The sequence below is a fragment of the Ixodes scapularis genome, unplaced genomic scaffold (genome assembly GCF_016920785.2).
Source record: "Ixodes scapularis isolate PalLabHiFi unplaced genomic scaffold, ASM1692078v2 PGA_scaffold0__279_contigs__length_252992795, whole genome shotgun sequence".
Lineage (NCBI taxonomy): Eukaryota > Metazoa > Arthropoda > Arachnida > Ixodida > Ixodidae > Ixodes > Ixodes scapularis.
In genome coordinates, this window is record NW_024609835.1 from 56,188,118 (window position 1) to 56,206,279 (window position 18,162).

Below are 18,162 nucleotides of genomic sequence, written 5' to 3' on the forward strand. Positions count from 1 at the left end.
TTGCTATTTAGCTATATGTGAAGGGTCTTTCACGCTACATTTAGGAGCATTAAAGCTGTCTCTATGTGGCCCGTTGAACTACACAAAAAAGACGTTTGAGGGTAAAAACTGTCCGATTCCTCCCCACTCTCCCCTACCAAGTGTGGCGCAAATCTGCCTCTCGAGGTGCATCGATTCGTCGCAACTAACGATCGCTGTATTAGCAATGAAGTCGGTCTCTCCCGAGCAGAGTCATCTACAAATGGTGCTTCGCCGTAGAGCATCTGCCCCCCTCTAAGCCTGCTTGAAGCAACGAACGAAACGCTCGGCTGAACGCGGGCGCCGTTATCGGAAACTAAGAATGCAACAAAGCGGGGACAGGGTCGATTCAGATCCTTCATCTACGTTCTTAATGACATTCAGTCTCAACTAAGTTCACTGTTTTTCCGTAAGGCCGCGACGCCGATGTTCAAAGTGTGGGGACGGCTCTGCTAAAATGCAAATGACGATTTGGGCGGCGTCTAGCTTACTGATCATATTTTATTTTAATGCTCCATAAACGTTTAGCGTAAAAGACCAAGGTGGCAGACAACATGCGCTTCGATCACGTTCAAAGAAGAAAACGATGAACAAAATTTTAAGTACCCCCTCCCCCCCACACACACACACACTGAAGTAGGATGTAGAATTCCGGAAGCACGGCCTCTAGCTTAACGGACGAATTTATGACTGAAACAAAAACGGAACACCTCCAAGTTGCCCAAGTTAAATGTTCCATCTACTAACATTACAATGAATTGAGGCCTTATTACTAAAGATATAAAACAGACGCTTCGTTTTTTTACAGTCAATGTTGTTACCTTGGCTCCGAATTATTTATTGACACATCTCAAACGAACGAAATATTTGCACACCAATAATTGCCATGTTTTCTTTCCCAAAGAAGTGCTCTTGCCCCTTCTACCTCTACTATATATACCCACATTTCACGGCTGTTGGGTGCACACACTTCACCTCGACGGCACACTCAGCTTCGTCTTAAGCTCTCAAGACTATCGAATCGTACTCGTAGGCTCTATTAGTTGCGGATATTGTACCGTCGTCGACGTTCAACACAACTTCTGAAAACCAGCACCCTGTCCAAGCTAAATCAGGACATTCAGTGGAATCCATATTATCGCTAAAAAGCAACTTCACTCTTAAACTTATCGTTCGACAAATGCCAGTTGATCGCCGAGTCCCTTAAAACTACACAGACACCCAAAAAAAGAAAAAGACAGAGTCGCATTAAAGCTTTGGCACACGATGACAACGTCCAGCGCCGCTCCATACTGCCCGCTATTTATCACGGGCTGTCCAGAGACCCGGGCCACACTGTTTCCGGAACTCTATCAAAAGGCCGAAAAACATCGGGGCGCCGAGCCCGCCTACTCTGGCGCCTCTGTCCTATCTGCAGAGTGCTTTCAAAGAGCTGCGCGGGCTCATTGCCTAGGCCTAATACGGCAGCCGTCTTGTTTGGCCTTTAATAAAGCGTTCGCCGTCCGGCCTATGAAATTAATGGGCTCTCGCAAAGTGGCCGGACGAGTCGGGCGTGCGTATAGCTTGCCTGGTCGTTTTGGCCCTCCGCTATAGTGACGCTGCTTAAGGGAGCTTAATTTCGGCCTCGTGCTGATATTGATATGTACGTTTAGATTAATGGAGACGGGGAGACGGGTGCGTAATGTTGCCCGTGGCTGACGTTACGATGTTTTAATTGCGAACGGGTGTCACGCGGCCTAAACTGGATTCAAAAGCACGCTTCGGGAGGCGTGTTCGAGAAGCCCACATCGTGCTATATTAAGCCAACATCATTATCTAGACTAGCTGCAAAGCCCTTGAGGTTGTTGTTACCTTTATTTATTGCAGAATTTTGCTACGTGTTTTAGTTTAGGCGATGCTTCTAACGAATCACTTAGTGGGTATTGTACAGGTTGCCCAGTAATATAGGGTCCAAGTATCAGGTGGCATAAAAGTGCGCGGTGAGGTACGATGATCTTTACTCATTTTCTATGCACGAAATAAAGAACTGGAAAAACAACATACGTTTTAGGCATTCTGTGAAAGGAAATGTGCTGTATACATATCTAAACTTTATTGATTAGTCAAGCGGTCGAATTGCCTTGTGGTGGGAAAATACGCTTCCCCTACTCTCCTGGAAGAAATAATTTACAGGTGAAGTCCATCTTGTGTCTTTTTTTGTGTGTGTGATACTTGCTGTCACATCTTACCACGCGGCTTCTTCCTGTAGGAGAGTTTTGGTTCATTCTTAAAACAAATGACTTTCCTACAGTAAATGGGCTCTCTCAATGTGGCATTAGGATCGGTTGAATATTGAAATATTGTATATACCACATGCTTTTCACGTGCCAGACGTAAACTGCCATAATGACGAACTGCTCTATGACTAATTACCCTATGCAACGAATAGCCCTGCTACCAATTGACGTGCGACGAATTGTCATTCGACGAACGGTCCTACAGCCAGCTGCATAAAACCCTTGAACGTTCGGTACCGAAATACGAGGAGCATTCAAGCTCTAAGAGATCCTAATTTATTTATAAAATAAAATTATATGCAAGAAGACGCGAAAATGTTTGCACTTCTTCGCGTAGAACGTGTGTATTTCTATAGATTTTTTTTTTTTTGCAACGCCGATGGTAGGACTGCGTGTTCGCTGCAAACGCATATTGGGTGTCTCTCGAGGCAGCTGCAATATTGTTGACGCTGCAGCGGAGCGCATCCAAAGCACTTTACCCCTGAGAGTGTCCTTAATAATCAGAAGTCCTCACGTTGTGTTATTAACAGAGACATGGTTGAACAAGGATGTGCCTAATAACTGCATTATTGCTCCTGGTTACCAAATGTTCAGATGGGATAGAGACTCTCGTGGTGGCGGTGTAGCTATTATTGTTAAAAACTCTGTCTCGGCTGTGTTGGTTCATTGCAATCTTAACGAAACTGTGTGGTGTAGAATTACTTTTGCGAACAATGTGTATCTTGTTGGTGTAGTGTACAGGCCACCTGTTACTCAGCCAGAGTTTTTGGATAAGTTGAATTTGTTCTTGTGCGCTCATGTGAAAAGTACTACAAGATTAATACTGACCGGTGACTTTAATTTACCTCACATAGATTGGGAAGCTTTGTCCCCTGGGCACGTGGAGACTTCCAGTGCTGAAATATTGTTGGAAATATTGATTTCTCACAATCTAAGGCAAATTGTGAACGAGAAAACGAGAGTAACTCCTGAGTCCCGGTCACTGTTGGACTTGTTGTTTATATCCCAGAGAGTGGGCGATTACACACTCTCCGTTGAAGAAGGAATATCAGATCATAAGATGATTGCTATGGACATATTGCATAGTATAGGAAATCGTAAGCGACCCTTTGTTCCTATTCCAATCAAAGATTATGTTCAAGCGGATGACACTTCTGTAATCGATTTTTTGGAATGTTCATTTAGCCAGTTCCAGCTTGCCTGCGATTGTGAGTCCGTGGAGGAACTGTGGCAGCGTTTTAAAGGAGTTATAAATCATTGTGTAAACAGATTTATTCCGACTCGCTTTAAAAAAACAAAACAACAAAACCCGTGGATAAATCGTAAGATTATTCACATGAAGCGTAAAATAAATAGATTACGGAAAAGAAAAGATAGTAAAGACCAGATATCTCAAGTCCGTCGTAATTTGAAAACCGCATTAAATGAATCTAGGCAACAGTTCTTTAATCGGAGACTTGGCAACTTCCTGAAAACATCGCCAGAAAAATTTTGGCGTTTTTTTAGTGAGAAGAAAGTAAGCATCGATCATGTTCAAACCGCAACCAAGATGGTTACAGAACGGAAAGAAATAGCGGACTGCTTCAATGAATTTTTTCAGTCTGTTTTTTCGAAAGACAATGGTAATAGCTATGACGGTGAACAATTTAATTCATTCCCGTGCTGCATGGAAGATTTTTCAATAACTCGGGTGGGGGTATTTCAGCAGTTGCTAGAGTTGGATGTAAAGAAGGCTAGTGGGCCTGATGAAATACCGACTGCATTTTTGCAACAATATGCCGAGTGGGTGTCATTTTATCTAGAAGCTATCTTTCAGAAATCTTTGCAAACTCACTCACTACCACAAGATTGGCGTAGTGCAATCGTAATACCTATTTTTAAAGGCGGAGTCCAAGCAATCGTGAATAATTATCGCCCCGTGTCTCTTACCTCTGTGTCATGTAAGCTTCTGGAGCACAATATAGCAAAACATATTATTATTTTTCTTGAAGAGAACCAGTTGCTTTACCCGCATCAACACGGGTTTCGAAGCAATCTTTCCACTGTTACGCAGCTAATCGAAACTATTCACGATTTTTCGTTAGCAATAAACGACGAGAGGCAGATAGATGTTATTTGTATAGACTTCGCAAAAGCTTTTGATAAGGTTTCTCATAATAAACTACTCTTCAAACTTTGACAAATCGGTATTAGCTCTACAATATTAGAATGGATTGAGCCTTATTTGATCAATCGCAGGCAGGTGGTGCGTGTTGACGATTGTATATCTTGTTCGTTGGAGGTGTTTTCTGGTGTCCCACAAGGATCTGTGTTGGGACCCTTATTATTTTTGTTGTACATCAACGATATTGCTAGCATTGTAGAGCCAGGCGTAGAAATGAAGCTTTTTGCCGACGATTGTTTACTTTATTCGGTAGTCACAAATGTGAATGAGCAAATTAAAATCAATCGTAGCCTTCAGGCTTTGAAATGTGGTGTGAAAAGTGGGACATGGAAATTAACTATACTAAATCCACATTTACTCATATAACTAAAAAAAAAGAGTGCACTTTGTTTTAGGTATAACATTGGAAATAACTTCTTGAACAATGTAAATAGTTTTAAATATTTAGGAGTGACCATAACCCATGATCTAAACTGGCGAAAACATGTGGAAAACGTGTGCTCTAAGGCTTCAAAGAAATTGTACTTCTTACGGAAAAAATTGCACAACGCAACAAAGAACGTTAAGTTAATTGCCTACAAAACATTCGTGAGGTCAGTTCTAGAATATGCATCGGCTGTCTGGAGTCCACATCAGAAAGTCTTGAAGTCCAAATTAGAAAGAATTCAAAGATTAGCTGTCCGCTTTGTTTGTGCTAAATATAAATGGAAAGATTCGGTTACATCAATGTTAGACTCATGCGACTTAGAGCTACTGGAGACAAGGAGGCAAAAACATCGACTGATATTGTTTTTTCAACTCATCCATGGACAAATTAAGATTAATAAGGACAGCTATGTAAAACTACCATGTAAACGAAGTGACCGATTAAATCACAACCTAGCCATTGAGCCGTTCAATGCCCGTGTTGGTGTTTTTCGATACTCATTTTTTCCTGATGTGATTGAATCCTGGAATACATTGCCTAGTTATATTGTTGACAGGGAAAATGTTCGTGAATTTGAGAGCCTACTTGACGTGTACTATTGTTGTGAAAGATGTTAGGTAATGTATTTTGTTGTTTTTCCCTCTCTGTAATGACCCTGGCAAGGGTTAACAGTATTTATAAATAAATAAAAAATAAAAAATAGCTAAAAATTGCTGCGCGCAAAGCAGACTTGTACGTAACGTACAAAAAAAAAACGTGCAAAGCAGACTTGTACCAGCATCAGTCAAATATATTTAATTGTAACTTTTTAACGCTTTAATTACTTTTTTTTTCTGTGGCCACGTTCACAGTAATTCAATTACTATTTTTTATAATCACTTACAAATCATCAATGATATATTTCTAAAAGAGTTAAAATTATGGAGTTGAGTTTCTTTGCGTAAAGAATCGCTGTCTGCCCTCGCGTCACTCGTATATGTTGCACCTACGTTAGACTCTCGTTTGGACCGCTAAAGAACTAAAAACTAAGATACCAAGATACTAGAAGGTTTAGAATGGCAACGTGCTCAACGACGTTTTGACTGCCGAGATGTAGAGAGTGCCTCGTTTCCTCTGCACGGGTTGTTACGATCCGGGTTTGCCGTGGCGTAGACGACTGTATTCTGCACTGACCTCATCTAGCCACAACAAAGTTCCCCCCTCCCTTTCCATCTTCTGAGGGATCACCAGCGCGTGCTTGTAGAAGATACTGTGAACAGAAGGTTATCTTATATACTGTCGTAACAGTGAAGCACCTCGCTTCCTAGAACATTCAAAAGCGCCCGTCGAAGCAGTGCGAAACCATGAACCAGTACGCAAAGTGTTTGTGCTCTTCAACACCGCTCTTCCCTCAAGCGCATCCGTCGAGAGGGTCTTCTGCGTCGCGGCAGATATCTTTACCTGGAACCGTGGGTAGATGACTGGCGAGAACCCCGAAAGACAACTGCTGTTGAAACTTACAAGGTGTGACTGAAAAAAATAAAAGAAACAAAATGTAACCATTCTGGACATTTATGTATACATTTTATATTTTCCAATAAAATGTTGAGAAAAGTAACGTGGAAAGTAATCAATTACTTTCTGGTAATTTTCAATTACTTTTGTGATACTGTAATTGATTACTGCAATCAGTGCCGTGTTTTCAATACAGCAGTTGTAATTGTAATGGTTACTTTTTTCAGGAACGCGTACAATTAAGATTGGCGCAACGCCAAGAGAGCAGGGAGCGCGAGAACTCAGTTTAACTTAAGAACGTTTTAAGGAAGTACTGCACGACGAGCCGAAGCATTTTCTTAATGAAGAATCACGACTGCTGCTCTCTCCCGCTGTTTTTTTGTTTTTGTTTTTTTTCTCGAAAGCGAGAAATAAAATTTGTTTTTCTATTATGTCCTTGTAGGATGGAGGGACGGCTGCTGCTGCCTTCAGGATGCGATGGGTGAGGATGACGCCTTCACCGCTCAAAAACATGGCCACCATCATCTCCTTCAAACAGGCGGTGGCGCGAACCTGCAGTGGTAGGGTGTCCCGGTGTTCCTATTGTTGCGACCGGCAATTGGTTTCGAGATTAAAAACAAAATCCATTTCAGGTTTAATTGTGAACATTGCTGGAATTATACCGCCATTCAGGCCGTTATCACGCAATGAAATCGCCTAATCTCGCGCGTTTATCGAATGCGAATAATGACAGTCGGTTCTCAGAAGGTAAATCCCCGCCGTTTGTAGTGTCTGGAAGACTGGTAAGACGAGGTGGCGCCACAATTGTTTGATGACTTTATAACAATGCTGCTGTGCTTTGTGGTGGTCCCGAATAAAAGTTCCTATATTTTGAGATGTTTTTCATTTCACCGCCTGTTCACCATTGAGGTAAAAAATCTGACAGACCTAACAACTTGGGTTCACGATTGGCGGGTTGGTTAAACAAATTCAGGAGTATGACATTTGCCATGTTCGTATAATATGTTAATAGTAACAACTCTACTGCCCCTCGTAAAGCACTCAACTCTGAACTTTCCTCAACAATACCTATCGAGGCCCGGCAAAAATGGCGGAGACAGACTTCAGCCTCTTTTCCCTTTTTGTTTTGTCTGTGTCCTTAGGATAAATGAGCCGAGATGAACGGCAGAACATTTCATAAGCAGTGCGGCGCTTCGGAAAACCCTCTATAAACCGATCTCACAGCCAGTTTCACTACGCCACCGCTGCCGCCATGCATCAACTGCACGCTGAGAGTATGCGCGAGCAGAGCACGAGGCGAAACGAGTTGTCTCGTGAACTGGCGCGTGTCTCTTATTAAATACAATAATGGAGGCGTCACGCGACCCGAAACATTTTAGAGCTCATGATTCCACATAACTAATTTTAGACCCCTCCTACAAAGGGTCTGCCGACCCCTCCTTTATGTTCCTGCCGCTGTACTGTTGAGAATAAAACCAAAAAAGCGAAGGTGAACGTTAACCATTTTGTTCTTAGCCCGAGACTGAGGCAGGAAAAGAGGAAAGTTTCAAAGTAGAAGAAAAATGAACAGTCGAGGACACGTCTCTAACACAGCGGTGATTTCACACACAGCGGTTATTTCACACGTCTCTAACACAGAGGTGATTTCAAGTGGCACAGAGACTACATCCTTTGGAACAGCATCAGGAGGACAATTTTCGACCGAATGTGGTATGTCAAAGGAAATTTTGAAGAAAATGGTTAACATCCACCAGCTCGCCTGCGCAATCACTACATTATCAAGGTGAACTTGTTGGCTGCATTGCCCACGGACTGCGGGCAGAAACTAAGGGAGAGAAGGAAACGAGAGCGCGCGGGGACGTCAGACCGCCGAGCTCTGGTTCGAGTGATTAGTGGGTAGGAGCAAAGCAGGTTGCCTTTGCCTCCACTGCATTCGCCGAACGTGTTGGTACGCGGAACGTCGGCGTCCGGCGTTCGCGTTCGACCTGTGCGGTGAAGGCAAAGACAGCTAGCGTTACGTCTACCCACTAAATGTTCCATCCAGAGCTCGGCATTCTGGCGTATCCGACCGCTTTCGTCTCCTCTTCCACCCTCAGTCTCTCCCCGCATATATCAACCTCACAGTGGTAAATGGTTTCTGATGTTCGACGTCTAGCTTTGGCGAACGTTCTGCAGGACATTCAAATTCACGAAATAAGACAAGTCATGAAATGAAGGTTAATGCGCAGGCGAGCTGGTCAACGGTCATGTTGAAGAGAGTCAAAAAAAAAAAAAAGATACGACGAAAAACGAAAAGGAGGACCAACACAAGAGCATTTCACTTACGGGCGTCTCTGCTTTGAGAAGTTACTATGTTTTATTTTTATCTTCCCCTCTTGTTTCGGTCTTTATTTTCGGTATGATCAAGCCACACAATCCATTGTTATTTGAGTTCCTACCGCAACGGTGATCGATTCCGCCAAATATGTGTTCGCGTTCCAGGCATCATCTTCACTATGAGGGCAACCCAGTGTCGTGCATGATTCTGTGGAGACCTCTCCGTATAAGGACATCCTTGCCAAGTTTTCATCAAGATCAAATAACATGGAGTCGTTTGCCAATCACAGTGGCACTTCCTACATCACCGCCATCAGTACCCCGGTATTCTCGAGGCGCACTGACTGGGCAGTGTACGAATCAAGATTTTTGCGTGCAGAAGTATGTGTCCCCCTCAGTAATTATTTATGTATATTAAAAGCAGTCTCGTGGCAGCACTTAATTTATCTGGCCATTCGAACACCACCATATTGATTCCAAGAGAAAGCTTCGAACTTCCGATCCTCAGTTTGCGGGTTCAAATCGCGACTGAGGAGCCAGGACTACCACGGAAGCTTACATGGTGTAGCCATCGTATAACAAAGCTTTATATTGCACATAAAAAGAAAGTCTCACTGGATTAATGTCCATTCTTATAGTCCGTGGCTGGAGTTCTATAGTCCTTCTCCGTGAATGTATCCTGTAAAGTTTAAGAAATCACATTCCATTTAACGACAGGGTTATTTAAATTTCATACAAAACGAGATTGGGTAGAAGCAACAAAGCAAAATACTGGAAAATTCAGCATTTTAATGGTGCGGACGCATAGAAATTATAATGTTCACAGCTCAATGGCAGACAATCGATTAACAACTATCTTATAAAAAGCTCATTCTACGCCAGTTCTTCTTTCTGTTTCACACTTTGGCTATGAGATCCCGCCAGATTTATTCGCACATTTCGATTGCTCCAAGCCTTCCGATTTCTTCCTTTCTTTTACACCTTTTCTGCTGGATGGCGGCACCTTTATTTGAGATTTAATACTCTCCCAAGGGAGGTGTATTAGTGCAAGAAGCCTGAATGGGCATCCCCAGGATGCTAACAAATATGACTTAGGGAGTTTAGTAGACACTAAAACTTCTTCGGTTAGCATATGATTTACACACTTTTAAAAGCTTCAGTTAAATAAAAGAACACAAAAAGCGCAGGTGACCTGGTGGAGGTTTACTTCGATTTCAAATAGCATACAACTTATGTAAGTTAACCGAAAATATTCCAGTTCGCTTCTAAACTGTTGGGTTTTCCTGCCCTAGTTTTAGGTTATTTAAAAATATGGCTGATTTAAATATAATTTAAGGGGAACTTCCACACGGTGTTTCACCTCCCAAGCAACAAGCATGGTGTTGGGAATGTTTCGTAATTAATTTTAAGCCCGCTTCCGTTCTTGTTGCTTTGGCAACAAACAACTCAGAGGTTTCAATCACGGCCCTTCCTGACATTTCGATAGCCGGATATACCCGGCTACCGAAATGTCACATGGGTGGAATGCTACACATTCTAACTATAGTTGGAATATGTAACAGCAGGATGGTATTAAACAAAAACGAGAAAAAAAATGAAGGATTACTGTGTTTATTTTGTAATTCAAATAGAAATACAGACCCGCTGGCTTGACATGAAAATTAAAAGCATGGAAAGTAGGCAAAGGTTAAATTCTTTCAAATGAATTTGTTATTTTCCTTATTCTGGGCCGTGCTCCACGTGTATTTAAGCTCGCGTTCCCTGAAATGAGCATCAGTTGCTTTTGCAGACATGTGCTACAGTGCCGCGTTCTTTTCCACTCTAAAAGCTAAAAATAAAAGTGTGCGGCATTCGCTACTTTTCGTCGCGCAGTGGAGCAACGACGGTTATATTTTGCTTAAAAGCAACAGACTCATTTGCAAACCAAAGCAGCACTTTGTTCGCCGGCCGACATTCAAGTCGTTATAACATAGCGCTCGTTAAGCTCGGTAAAACGGTTTCCGCATCAGTTACGTATTGCTTTGAATCCACATTGAAAGCTTAATGTTCCTGGGTCCAGGCTGAAACAATATAATCATGAATGCATTGAGCTTTCTAAATTCTTCATGGTTTAGTTTAACTCACGTTCGAAAATTTATGCGTTCTGCCCTTTCTCTTTAAGTGGCATATCTGGTGTGTAACGGCCTGCAAGTATGCGCAAACAATAAGAATAGTCTCCTGTCTGAGTTTGGAACGGCACGCTTAGGTCAAATTATTTCGGGACGTCACAAAATCTTTGTAATGCATTTTTGGGGGATTTCCAAGTTTTCTCCTAAATATTTGTTTTGTGGCTACAATACCAGTAGGAGTGAGCTGCAGCCGCATTATGCCTGTTTCCAGCATGCTGTTTTATCAGTATCGCTTACATGACTTGCAAATCTTTGCTTTCATTCGGAAGAAGAAATTTGCTGGTTCTGCTTGTTTCTCGTTCTTACAAACACTTACCATCATCTCCTCCACACACCGTTCTCTTGTCGTGCGCTTCGCCCAAAACAACGGAACGAAAAATGTGTTCTAATGCCTCATACAAAAGGTGACGTAAATCTCGGAGCTGTAAAAACGGCATGAAATAGTATATTCCTGTTTTCTTTTTGTTAATTTCACATCTCAGCACGTCAGCAGTAGCTCAGTTTAGCCATTTGTGGCAGGTTATCGCATCTTTGTCAGCTTGTGGTTCCCACGTGACAGCGGCAGGTTTGTTATTTATCCACGAGAACGCACTGTCGACTATGTTCGTTACGAGAAGTTGACGTGTAATGACCATAAATTGAATAGTGCGCTTCAGGGGTAATCTCAAATGTCCCACACCCACCAAAAGAATGTCAGCCGGTGCGTTCGATCCTTCCCTACCCAACAACACGAAGGCAATTTATGTTAACTGTAGATCTAAATGTTCATGCCTGTTTTCAACGTGAACAGCAATTCGGTACCTGCGCTGCGTTTTTCGTTTGATGCTGCACCATAATTTGAACATATTTTTTTATGTGCTGACCTTACGACCAGCCGTGCGCATCTTTTGTTTAGTCGATCCAACACCCGCTAAAGCATTCTGTCGTTTTACAGACGTTGCTTCAGTGCGCGACTAAACTGCGTTGTCCCATTCATTATAGTTTTGTTTTCTTCCACCGAGCAAGACGAGAAACGAGATGTATTGTGTGGTCTCGGCATGAATGCCGCCGCTTGTTCACGCCATCGCTATTGTGTGCGTAGTTTCAACAAAGCTGCAAACCAGACATTGTTTTAGTGACATTTGTTTCTAGTTAAAATTTAGCAGCGTATTGCATTTGCTAAATTGCACTGCTTGCTCGCCACCGCCATACCGGTATATAGAGGCAGTGACACCATTCATTGAAGAGCATTAGCCGAACACGGTTTCGACATGTCCGCGCATAAAATGTCCAACTACAAGCCGTAAACAGTCCATCAGCGTGAAAGTAAAGCAAACTTGTAAGCCCAGTTGGCTGCTCTTTTTTAACAGGATTAAACATTAAAGTTACAACACTTTGTGGTTGAAATAGTGTATATTAATTGGCGGAATACACATAATCAGCGTGCCCCATGATTACTTGCCTGCCGTGTCACGTTAAAACGTATTTACCTCATGTTTTCCCAGTCTTCCGAAACCAGACGTACTTGTTTTGGTTGCATATTCAAATTGAATTTGATTTAGTTTAAACGGGGATCCAGGGAATGGCATTGTTACTACCCAACCCTCATTCAACTATGGTAAAGCGTCGTGACCAGGTGTAGCTCGTACTAGCCGAGATTATACATAACAATCTTTACACACATAAGTGTCGTAGCATCTAGAGCTCCCCGACAAAGTGTTATCATAGTTTGAGTGTCACGCAAATTCAGATTTTGCATTTGAAATCAGCAATCAATTCATGCATCAAAAGAAAAATAGATCTAAAGTAACAAGAAAGTCGCGATCAAGGTACAGACGTCGATGGGTTGTAGCCGGCAATAGCATACACGCAATCACAGAAGGGCCGTCTGGTAGTTATCAGTCATTCGCACACCGAATAAAAAACAGATTCGTTAATTTAACAAAACTAATATACAAGCTTGATCATTCTGGCAAAGACTCGTAAGCAGAGAATGTGTGATAGGCCTAACAGAGAAGCAGGGAAGGCCGTGTGAAACGGCACCGCCTACCGAAGATTCTCCCTCATTTCTGACGCACGCCGTGAGATGGCGCTGCATGACAGAAAAGGCCCCATTTTCTCAATTAAGATTTTAGAAAATTCCTTCTAACTTTTAAAAGGAATAACGGTTATTTTTTAAACCTTGGCATCTGGTTCGGACCTCTAGCGCTACCTTTTGAGAAAAGAATGAGCGTTCGGAAATGCATAAATTATTTCGCGGAAAAACGATTGAGTGGAGTGACACGCCAGAATGTTTAGAACCCCAACTTCGCAACTGTTTCTTAAGTCTTTTGAGTTTGCCGGGACAGTTCAAAGTAGTTTGAGTTAGTAGGCAGGATATCGAAATATATGCATTTATAATCTACGTCTAGAAGGCGCTTTGCTGCCATAATGTTTGTGTGTTTTTGTTTTGCTTTTGTGGGTTATACATAAATTAACACAACTAAACCGACTTCCTAATGCCGCAATGAGTGGCTATCGTATGGTTTCAATTATTTCGTTAGAGTCCTGAGTATTGCCATCTTTGTCTACTTATCTGCAACACGTTTCGAAGATCCTCGAAAGCTCTAAGGTACGCAGCATGTGCGTTTCAAGCCCTTCGACCAGGCACCGTTCGCCTGTGTTGTAAACATTAAAGGCACCATGAAACGCTTTTTTTTCTCTTTCTCCGCAGCTTTAATCCTCAACTCGAAAGCAAAATGAGAAATCACGTGGTCGTGACGTGCTTGTGGTGCTGAAGCAGAGTGCCCTGTAAGCACAGCATGGAACTTGTCATTGGCAAGTGATAAGTGCCGTCACGACACTCATTGGTCACGAACGCGAATCTAAATGCTCATCAACGGATCGATTGTTGACGAGCGCATACGTCCGAGTGACGCAGTGCTCGTGTTCAATGCGTGAGCCGGCGTTGGCTGCCGTGCTTAGGGGCTGTGAGCACCGCGAATGTATCACATTGAAAGGGTGGAGTGCTTTCGAAGGAAAAAAGGTACGAAATAGTCCGCTGCATCTTCAAATTTGGCATCGAAATGCAGCCTTTTGACTTTCTGCACTCTTTGTTTTGGCCCACTTAACAATATGCGATTAGTAAAATTCCAATCTAAATTTATTTGTCCCAGTTGAAAACTCATTTCATGGCTCCCTTAAAGGGGCCCTGCAATGACTTTTTGACTGGTTTTTAATTTGCACTGAACCTGAGCGTGCTGAACGTAGTAACTTAATCCAACTTTCCTTTTCTCAAATTTCGCTTTATTTTAAAAGTTATAGCAAACTAGAATTACAAAAACAAGCAAAAAATAACCTCCTTCATGACGTCGTAGGTCCTGGCTTGAGTGGCCGTGAACTAGAGGAGGAGTAGTGAGCTCATCGAGCGCACACGGCTGCCGCATTCCGTGTCGACGGCTCGAGAGGGCGCCACTAAAGCACGTGTTGGATAGGCTGTATGAAGCGGGCGACCAGGGCAGCTCGCATTGCATTTGCAGCGCGACTAAACACTAATTCGGCATAACATTTCATTGGCCACAAACGACAGCAAACACGGGGTAAAGATCAGTTCAGAACGGGAGCCACTTCGCGCTGACGCACCACCAAATGGCCAAATCGCCAGCAGGGCCCGCGCCGAAGGCCTTCGGAACGCTCGGAACCGGTCGGGTTCTTGAGCCGGTATACGACCACAGCGCCGCCGCGTACATCCGGGACCTTTCTACGTTCCTCGTTTGTCGTAGCCTCATCCCACTATAGCCTTTTCTAGTATGCGCCGTTTTTTTCCGCCGCTTGGTGGCGGGTATCTCGACGAGTCATTTCTCGTTTCCGTACTTTCTAAACTGCATTTGTTTCTTTTCTGATCTAAAATAGTGAACAAAAACTACTTTCATACATAATTGAAACGGTTCGCGACACTTATATTTTGTATCTCGACTAAAAAAAAGCTCTTAGTGGCTTTGACCAGTGGCAAGCCCAGGACCAAAGACGTCACATTTTGCGCGCTTTCGGCACCGCGGGTCGCCCTCGTCGGTGGAGGAGGTTTCCGCGTCGTCCGGTTAAAATATGACGCACTGATATTTAGTTACTCTCTCCGTGCCCGCTGGCTTGCCCCAACCCCAAGAGACGTGGAAACCGCAAAAAAGGTAGCCGCTTAAATATGATTGCAGGGCCCCTTTAAGTAGGTTGAGATCATGGTCTCTACGTTCAGTACATTTAAGGAAAATGAAGTCGAGCGTCTCGAAACTCTAAAAAGGGCAACGTGAAACTCCACTGAATTCGTAGAGTATTTGGTTGCCACTTTCAGCAAACGTTTTTCTCTTCTGAACAACAATAGGTTTGAATGTTTTGCCATTCTTTCACAAATTGAACCGTTATAGCTGTTTATATAAAACTATACCCTCCAACATAATTATATTACATCGAAATAATTGGTATGTTTTCTTTGACTCGTTCAGCAAGTTAACAAAAGTGTGGCATCCTCTGCATTAATTGTGCTTTCTTTTAAAACAAAGTTATAATAAGCCCCGCAAAAAAAGGCGTAATTTATCCGACGGTAATGAGCCGTGTCGTGTAAAAGTAGAAAATGATGTAAAGATAAACCGCAATTCATGTGATCACAAGAGAATTTCATTGCGACGTACTTACCCCGGTACCTTGTTGTCAACTTATAGAGGAAAAACTAAAAGATGACGAACTTTCCAAAAGCGTGCGTCCGAACTTTGTGTTCACCCCTCGAAGGCAAGTATCTCGGAACCTTCTCTTCAAACTGCGCCAGCATGCCAAAGAAAGGGGATCAGTCATCGTGGCGCTCGCACGATTCTCTTTCCTCCCAACGCTTATCGGCGAACACCCTCCCCTAGGTCTTGCTCCTGAAGCTCGGGAGAGCAGCACCGTTAATGCAACACAGGCGCAGACAACGGACGCAACAAAACAAATCGAAGATAAGCGAGAAAATAGCTGCGGAAGAACGGGAGACACCAAAACAAAAAGCCCCCTCGCGATGTCGCCCCCCTCGCGATGTCGCCGGAAGAGGGAAGGAACGAGGTTATTTATCCACGATCAGAAGTTTTTCCTGGAACCAGGGAGCGTTGAGCTTTGGTCCCCATCAGCGCGTCCCTGCTTTTTTCCCTATCGACGCCCCGGACCGGCTTTTTGAGGGATCTGCTGCGGGGTTTAGTGTGCACGCTCCGCCGCGCCCGCCACTTCGTTCGCGCTCCATTTGAGAGCGTGAATTGGCCGAGGCCCGTCCCCGGGCTCGAAGGAAGGTTCCTGATAAGGTTGTTCGTGCCGCCAACGGGACCGGCACGAGCCTATCTCGGACTCGGCAACGACGTGCATCAAGCTACGGTTGAGCTTCTTTCTGGGCTTTTCCCGGTCGGAGTCCGCGTAGCGCATGACGCTCGCGACCGCCGCTGCTAGGTGCAAAAGCGAGCTCCAAGGAATGGCGGTGTCATTACGTTGCCACGGGAACTTAGTTGGACCGTGCGAGCCTGATGGGATATGCGGGGTTGCGTCGGAAAAACATAGCTGAAGCACGCCACGTGTGTTCCGGAAGAGAAATATTTTGCATATAAATGAATGTACATACTTCGAACCGCCGTAGGGTATACGTCGCCGTCGCAACTTTCCTTCGGGATCGAGCTGTACGTAACAAGAAGGCTGCTGTTGTGCTGATCTTTTGAAGATCTCAGTATGAAATATAGTCGCTTGGATACTTCCCTCGCTGACTAATGCCTGATTTTACGCACCAGTGTATGTGTGCCATAAAGATGGGGATTCAGAGATTGGGGGCACAACTCGAAAAGAAAGATAATGTGATGAAGACGACGATGCAGAGGTGGCGTGCCCGACCACCGCTTGCCAGACTCTGCGTGCACGACCTCGCCGTCATAAAAACCATTCTTTTATCCTGTGTACACTGCGCAACGCAGTTAGCGCTGACACGACCACGGTGTTTTATTGCCTTTTACATCGAAAGAGTACTGCCGGGCTTCACCACTTTTCACTTTAATCAGTACCCTAACTGAGCACTTTAAACTATATAGTAGTTTCATGAGAGTCCTTTAATACCAAGAGAAAATCAGAGAGAACCTGCGATGGCCTGTTCGTGCTAACAGTGTCGCGAAGTGCACATTCCTGACAGCCCCACAACTTCCTTGGTTCACGAAAGCCCTGAAGAGACTGTCAAATAAAAAAAGCGCTTGTACCGTGCGGCCAAGTTTTCCCAGTGTGAGCGTCGCTGGGCCGCATATCACAATTCTGTAGAAGTGTACAAAAAAGCGATTGAAGGCGCTAAATCTCACTTTTTCCCACATAGTCTTCCAGACATGTTGGTAAATAACCCCATTAAATTTTGGAATACTGTTAACAAAAAGGACCTTTTTTCAATTTCTCTTACAACTTCTAGTGGTGACAGCGTGCCCAGTGACAAATGTGCTAATGTCTTAAATAGTATGTTTATGGAATCTTTCTCCGATATTCGCAACATAACTTACCCTTCGATGAGCTGTTCCTGTTATCTGCCAATGGATTCTATCTTTGTTGATGCTGCTGGTATTGCAAAAATTATAGATGAACTGAAGTTATCATCCTCATCAGGAGTGGACGGAATTAATTCCAAGTTTTTAAAAAAACACTAAACTATACTCATCTCTTATTCTCTCAAAATTGTTTGAACAGTCGCTGCAAGATGGTATTTTACCTTGTGATTGGCGAGTGGGGAAGGTGGTTCCAGTTCCGAAAGGTGGCGATAAGTATTCCCCTAACAATTATCGTCCCATTTCATTAACAGCATACCATGTAAACTTCTGGAACACGTTATCTTTTTCCCAACTCGTACATTTCCTAGAGTCGAATAATTTTTTCACCGAAGCACAGCACGGATTTTGTAAATCATTATCTTGTGATACTCAGCTCCTATCCTTCACTCATGACATTCATTCTATTCGTGACCGAGGCTCCCAGGTGGACTGCATTTTCTTAGATTTCGCCAAGGGCTTTCGATAAGGTGTGTCACGAGCTATTACTGTTAAAACTTTCAAAACTTAACATTGACCCTAACGTTCTCGCATGGATTCGGTCTTTTCTAAATAACCGTTCACAATTTGTAACAATTAACAACGAAAATTCTCCTCCTGTGTCTGTGAATTCTGGAGTTCCTCAAGGGTCGGTTTTAGGCCCACTACTATTTTTAATCTATATTAACGATCTTCCCATTAATGTGTCTTCATCCGTTTGTCTCTTTGCCGATGACTATGTAATTTACCGTGAAATCTGTCACGATTCTGACCTGTCTACACT